Source organism: Strongylocentrotus purpuratus, unplaced genomic scaffold (genome assembly GCF_000002235.5).
Source record: "Strongylocentrotus purpuratus isolate Spur 01 unplaced genomic scaffold, Spur_5.0 spur5_scaffold_15, whole genome shotgun sequence".
Taxonomy (NCBI): Eukaryota; Metazoa; Echinodermata; class Echinoidea; order Camarodonta; family Strongylocentrotidae; genus Strongylocentrotus; species Strongylocentrotus purpuratus.
In genome coordinates, this window is record NW_022145600.1 from 4,285,930 (window position 1) to 4,294,205 (window position 8,276).

Consider the following 8,276-nt stretch of genomic DNA (forward strand, 5'->3'; position numbering starts at 1 on the left):
GCAGATCAGGCTTCAATCTTCTCTTTAACCAATCGGTCTTCTAGCTCTGAAAGTACTTTACATGAACTATGCCCGTTGTACATGTTGTCGTCTCCCAGTTGGCAAGCGATTAATATATTGAACTGTGCACTAGTGGAGTGATGAAATAGAGGCACTGTTCACATTTTCAGAATGCTGCAGAGAAATAAGTTCTCGAGAAAAATCTTCCTGAAGATTACAAGCGTTAGAATATAGAGAAATATTCATTAATGTCCACATTCTCAAGCGAAGCCCGTGTTCAAAACTGATTTTACCAAATACTAATTTGAAGAAATTAAGCGACGGAAGTAACACATTTAGTGAATAATCATTTGTTTACATACAAACATACCTACACACATACATACATATATAATATATAGCTTATTTTCTATGACTACTATTATTAGCTATCAGGATGGACTTCTGCTCTTCACTTTAAATACCATTTCCCTTTATTCTTCGTTCCTATATTTTGCTTTCCCCATCTCTTTCCATTTTGCTTCCCTCCCATAACTTTCTTGCCTATCAAAAGCATGTGACCCCCCCCCCTCTCTCTCTCTCTCTCTCTCTCTCTCCCTTTCTCACTGACTCTAGTCTACCACCCTCGGTCATCAATATAGTTACTCAACGTTAACTACCACATCATTCTCATATGATAAAAACATCACTTATATTATTTTCTTTTCAATTAATTAATATTTCTGAAATGTTAAGTATCTCATATATATTTTCTTGGTGATCTCTCAAATATCTTATCTCATATATCTCATTTTATCATATTTGAACAACTGTATGATTTATGTTTATATGTCATAACCTGCTTTGGCAAATCCATTGTCTTGGGCCACGTATGCTATATTGAGATCATGGAGATAATCTCTGTATAATTATGATCTATTTGTGCGACTGTCTATTTTTATTATGAAATAAATGCTGATAATATCCATGATCGTGTTATTATAAACACATTCCAAATTTGACATCACAATGGAAGTGGATCAAAGTTATTACAGAAATGATCAAATATTATTTTTATTATGTCCTTGGATATTTTCAGTAATGTTTTATAACCCTCCACATCTGTTCTCCTGTCGTGTGATTGTCAAGATTCTTTCTTAAAACATTTGAAACTTCTGACAGTAGCTTGTAAATAAGAAATGTTATGGTGATATCTAGGGGGCCGTTTTCGACGAGTTATCGGTCCTTTGATTCGGAACACTGATTTTATTAAAAGGACATTTACCTTTTGAACTTACAACATTCATATTTAATAAATCAAATGACTTATATGGCATATGTTTCTCGCACGGTTATAGCTTTGATTTATGACGAAGGAAATTGAAACATATATGGAGCATTTTTTTAAAAGCCAAACCCGTATAACATTATAATTACACGTTACACTTTCAAAGCAACATGATTCGATATCCTCTGTCTCATTTGTTACCTATCCAGTCTCGCATCCGGTTCAAGATATTGTCATTGGCTTATATTATTCTAATTTAATGGATCTGCTTCCTATTATTCGATGAAATACTCTTTGCAAACAGACCGAGAAGAGATCATCGATCACGTAAAGAGAACTTGTTTATTGTTCCTCCTATTCCGACAAAAACAGATTAATGGTAAACGTTCATTTGCCAATGCCAATATTTTTGACGATTTGTCAAAAGAAAAAAAACGAAAGTTCGAGTAATAATAATGATAATACTATTCCGCTTTTATATAGCGCTTAATACATCAGCGATGTCCCTAAGCGCCTACAATATTACCCCGGTAATTGGATTCAATATTTGCCCGCATACGTTGTGTGCACAATCTCCGCTCCCCTGGGGAGCATTCCAGCCAGGCGATACTACACTCTTAAGTAATATAAGGTCTTTAAACATTATTAAATCTAGGGTGACAACAAAATCCTAAAGTTACAAATTGATTATCATTATGAGTTTACGCATAACGTGAACGGAAACAGTAAAATGACACTACAACAAATAGTGACAGAAAATTATTATGAAATTGAGATAAATGAAAATAGGTGTGGAGAAAAAATTATGAGGTATACTGCCATGATGACAGAGGTTATTTAGTTTCATCCCTAATATCTAAATCGGAACCATTATCTGTACCACCACCACCACCACCATCACCAATATCATCATCTTCTGCTTCTTCTTTCTTCTTCTTCTTCTTCTTCTTCTTCTTCTTCTTCTTCTTCATCATCATCATCATCATCATCATCATCATCATCATCATCATCATCATCATCGTCGTCAACGTATATAATTTTTTATTCTAATCTTAGAAACACTTATTTATACTACCTGATATTGTTTTTTCATGCCACAAATATCTGTTACTGTAGGTAATGGTATCGTGGTGTAATTTGTCCTGCGGACAGAAATATATTTCAGCAGGTATTACCAGTCTTCACTTTGTTATATAACCATATGCATTGGGGTCACGGGCCCCATATTCAAATGGCAGCGAAAATAGAAGAAAACTAGAAAAGGATAAAGAAATTGAATATTGGGAAGGGACAATTTTTTTATATAAAAGATATACATCCTTTTCACTCCCTGTCCTCATCGTTTCATCAAAAAAGTAAGACGTTTAACCCCCGAACCCCCATGATATCAGTGCCCCCTCCCTGACTGGACACGCGCTACGCCAATGTACTTTCCAACTTGGTAAACAAGCCTGTATGGATTCCGTACAGGTAGACAGCCATATCCATCTCAATTCACGTCAACAAAAGTCCAAAGAAAACATTGAAGCGTAATCCTACCTGCTTAGCTCCCTGGGCGTCCCCGTACACTTCCTCCTCCAATACCGGTAACTCGAGCGTGGGTCCGGACTTCAAAATACACTACAGCAGTATTAACACACACACCTCCAGCTTTATGTTGTCAAAGTAGCAGAAAAGAGCACTGAATTTTCGCTTTCACTTCCCTTCCCTTGTCTGGAGGAATTTTCCTTCTAAAACGGGCAATCAATCGCAGTTTTGGGGAATCTCCATTTAGATATCGAATGGCTAGAAATTGGAATTTATAAGTTCAATGCACTTTTGCAAATTTGTTGCGACGAGAAACTCGTAAAGTCGTACTTAATATAAATCGCTCCGGTAAACTGGTCCTCATCCTCAGAATATTCATCACTTTTTCGTCTGCTGTTACTTTCCTCCTCTAAAGTGTAGCGTAAAAAAGGTATCCGACACTTGGAAGTAGAGGCTAGCATGAGCGCTTTGATTGCGTGTGACGTTTGCTCTGTGATGGGACTCATTTATGTCGTTGGAAACAGGCACGTAAATGCTTGCTAACTTCAGTCAATCTTTATGCATGCTTAGCTGCGAGTTGGCCGAGACTGAAGTGTCAACACAACGGACGAGACTGTGCGTGATGACTGCGCTCGGCTCAAAGGCAGATCAGTTCTCTCAATATTTCTCTTTATTTTTGGAATAGGCCTAAATCATTAAAATAGATCAAACTCTTGTACAAGGTTGTAAAAGGTGTCGTGGTCGAGTGGTTACGTCGCCGGACTGTCGATCACAAGGTCCGCGGTTCGAGTCCTGCCGCGGCACTAATGTCCTTTGCAAGACATTGATCTTCATTTGCCACACTCCACCCAGGTGAAGTAAATGGGGACCTGGTAGGAAGTTATTCCTTACTTCACCTGGGTGGAGTGTGGTAAATAAAGACCTGGTAGGAAGTTATTCCTTGAAACGCAGAGCGCGTGACAGCTGCTCTGCTAAATCCAGGGTAATTATGCTGCATTATTGTAGAGCGCCTAGAGACTTATGATAAAGTAAGTGTTAGGCGCTATATAAGCAAATATAATAATAAATATAATATTAATTATTATTAATTAGACATAATTGTAAGACTTATCAAAATGATAGTTTGTCATCTACAAAATTCTGTCTTTACATCAAGCCCCAGACCTTTGGTTGTACAAATTGTTTTTCATTAATTATGCTAATGATGAAATAATGTCATGGGATTCATAGTAAATATAATACAATATATTCAGCACAATAAATCAAAGGTCCGTTTTATATAAAATAACAAAGTAGATATATTAAGACACATAGATAAATAGATAGATTCTTTCATTGAACCATATTCAAAACATAGAAATTGTTCTCAGTCCCTTATGTTCGTTACCAAAGGTTTTGCCTTTTGGATGTCAATTTCCTCGTTGGCATAGTCCCAAACGACAGAAAAAGAGGACAAAATAAGAGCAATATCGAATCATAGGCATAATAATGAAAAAGTGTCGAATAGTAACAATGGAAACACACCAAAAACAAACAAACATGTCACTGCTACAGACTATATACCTCTTTATAGACAGACAAATTTAGAGATCGAAAAGAGGGACACACGGGAGAGCTTATTAATAGCTAAGGATGGGTCAGCATACAGACAAGTTATCTCTTCCCTAATAATGGATATGGGAGCTCGTCATTCTTTAAAATTTTAGTTGAACAACGTTTCAATCATTTCGCGCCCTAAATATAGCGTAGGGTTTCTACGTCAATGGCAAGACCGCTATTATAGGAAATGCTAAATAGTTGGGCGATATAACCGCTCAAAAATATCTGTGTACGCTCTAAACAACACTGACATGAGGGGAATAATGCACAAGTGATGAAAACTTGTTCCATAAATGTTTCGAAAAGTATGACATTGGTCAGTGTTGGTTGAAACATGACAGTAGAGAATGAATATTTATAAATCATTTCAAACCTCATTCCGAATACTGAACTGCTAAGCTGAATAGCATTTCCGGTCCTTTTTTCTTTTTCTTTTTTATGAGTCGAACAAAGTAAAAGGCTGTTATTGCCTTCATTTTCAAACGCCTGCTTAAATAAATTATTCATACTGAAATTTCTAATGATTTTGATTATTTACAACAATAACACATTGACTGTTTTTTTCTTCCGTCCTCCAAAATAGATTATTTTCAATTTTCACATTCATGTTAAATTGGAAGAAAAGTCGAAACCATAGATAGGATATACGTGACATATTCATAACTCCTGCAGAGTTCTACATAAATGGATGTTGGCTGCAAATGGGACATACATGTAGTACCTTTAAACGCAACTATATTTAAGTCCCTTTCATAGGAGAGACATAATGTGTGACACACTCAAGGTGCAATTAATGGAGCGCTTAAATAGTCCCACCACCCCTTCCATCATGCCCATAGAGATTTATGGGGGAGGGAACTATTTCGAGCTCCATGAATTTAACATTGTATATTTTAACACATTTAAAGATCGAAGGTTAATATTCAACATAAAAATATAATTGTCAGCGCCAAAAGAATGCTTTAAATTAGCAGTAATGTCAAATGTGTAGGATAATGCGCGTGCCATAAAGAACCGTAACGTTTATTATAATCAAGTAATTGCATCCCTGAATAGAAAACTGGCTGCATCTAGTTCTGTTAATGAAGACTTAGTGAGACAATACGATTGGGATTTTGTTCGCTTCTCGATCAGGACAGATAGCTCAAGGAATTCAGGAATAACATTTATTCTTTATCCAAGGGTACTAGCTCCGCTCCGGTCTTTTATCTTTTAAGAAGCGTGTTCCTTCGGATGTATAGGGCACACAAGGGATGGGGGTGGAGGGATGCGTTACCGCCAAAAACCGGGGCTGTCTCCTTCGGGAATCGTACCCCTCTCTGCATCTTTGCGCAGCTGTAAACTAGTGTGACAAACATTGATTTTTCTTTCCCTTTTTTGCATCACATTAGTGCTTCTTTCGCACGCTGCAGTGTTGTGTCATTGAACCTTTATCCATGAACTTCAGATCAGCCTTAGGTGTTGAACAGTAGTCTAGTTTATAAATCTCAATACTGTAAACCTGAAGGTACGGGGTTCGAATCCCTGCCGCTGCACTATATACCGTCACTTGATATTAATCAATATTTGCCACTCTCCACCCAGGTGTTAAATTGGGACCTGATATGCACAACCCTGTGCGCTACGGGGTAAGAATATTCAAAGACGGTCCTTTGGAAGGGCATAATTTATAGAGTCGTTATATCATAATGTGATTTGCGCTTTACAAGAAGGGACGATTATTACTGTTATAAACTTCATGTTCGGTTCTTGGGCTGGTACAACGTAAATCAGCTAGTGCATTTTGAAAGACATAAGCAAGACATGTCATTCGTAGCCAACAGTGAAGTCGCTATTATGTGTTTAAGGAATAAAATTTGACTGATTGACCCGTCGTTGTATTCTAATAGATGTTAGAAATCGGAAAATTTAGTTAGGTATATTTTTTATAATATCTAGATCTCTTCAAATTATTCCGTTATGTTAAGTGGTTTCAAAAATGCCCTCAAGCACTTTTTGTTGCAAACGAATATTTCCCCTCCCCCTCTCTGTCTCTTTCTCTGTCTCCCTCTACCCCCTCTCTCTGTCTTCCTTTTCTCTTTCTGCATGTTTTCCCCCCTTTTCTGTTTGTTACTCTCTCATTCTTATTTTCTTCATTTATCATCATCATCTTGTCATTCTGCTAATGTTTCTGATTTGTTTTTGTCTCGTTTAATTTTTTTTGTTGAATAATTATCTGTCATGTTTTTTTGATTCCGTAATTTTTTTCAAAATTAAGTTATAAACGTATAAAGTATAATTATTATTGTGCGAACCTACATCTAACAAGCTTTGCTTTCAAGTAGGTTTGTTTTTGTTTCATTTCTTGTAATTAAATCATTTTGCATTACGATGACCAAAATACAATGTCAAATATATTTCAATGCTCATTTCTGTTATATCATTACGTCTATTATTGTCTGTTATTGTTTATATTATGTGAAAAGAAATGAAAAACAAATTCGCTCTGTATAGAGCTACTACTACTACTACTACTACTACTACTACTACTACTACTACTAAGGCAAGGTGGATAAGTATGCAAATTAATGACCAATTTTAATCACGATGACGCGTTTTATAGTCGGAGATACTTCTTGTTTCGATCTCCCATTGTCTATCTTCTTGCTACTCATTCAGCATTTTAATCTCTTCTGATATCCTCCAAACTTTCTCATGTTTCTTAAAAATCCCCTCCTACTTTTCTCCGTCTGTATAAATTATTTTCTTTTCATTCATGTCCCTCATTCTGCGGTCTTTTCTCCCTGACTTTCCAGACTCATTTTCCTCACATTTCTCTCATTTTAACACTCCTCATCAAAAATTCCACGCATTTCTTTAATGTTTGCATATCATTGTCTTGTTTGTCGGTGCTTATTTTACATGGAATGATCCGAGAGCAGGCAATTGCGACAAGCAATCAAAGAACCTTCGACGTGCCATCTATTCTTAGCCACCCACCTCCCTAGGCCAGTCATCCCACCATCTAGCGATTACTAGTTTGCAGACACAAACCCTTATCAATCATAATGGGAAACAGAGTGGCTGAACGATGAGACTATACAGACTGCACGGTCTACTGCACCCCATACATGTAGGTCCTGTAAAATAAGACACAGTCAGAGGCTGATAGAGTAAGGTTCAGCTCAAGACTTTATGCAATGACGTTTAAGTATCAAATCAACGTATGTGTCTACAGACTAAGCGATTGCCGTCTTCTAAAAACATCCGACTTCAGAGAGTTGACATGGGTGTACAAAATGATGAGGACAGAGATGGAACAATGCGTCGGCGATTTCCTGGTTGTGATTAAGAATTAATTCATCAAAGATGATCCCCATCTATCAGGGTCTCCTTTGGTTTGAAAGATTGATGATAGTGGTAGGGCAGACGAAAAGGTAGGTCAATCCGACGACGTGCAGGACGATGACCACGTTCACATTGAAAATTAATCATGATTCACTAGTGTGGAAGCCGAAGAGCTCGGTATCACCAAGGAGGTGCAGGACGATGAACATGTTCACACTATGAGTTAATCACCATTCATCCCAGATTAGGAGAAGGGGAGGACGGCCTGGCTCGACGACGTGCACTGAATATAGAAACAGATTCACGCGATGAAGTGCCGGAGGACGACCGCGTTCATATTGAAAGTCAATCATGATTTATCAAAATATGGACACGAATAGGCGACTTAACCTAGATCGTGGACGGTGACGACGACACACTAACTAGAGATTAATCATGATTTATTCCAATATATATTAAAGAAAGTGACGAAAGGCTTGGTCAATCCGTCGACATGCAGAACGACGATCACATTCACCCCAAGAGAATTTGGTTTAAATTCGATTCTGCCTCAAGA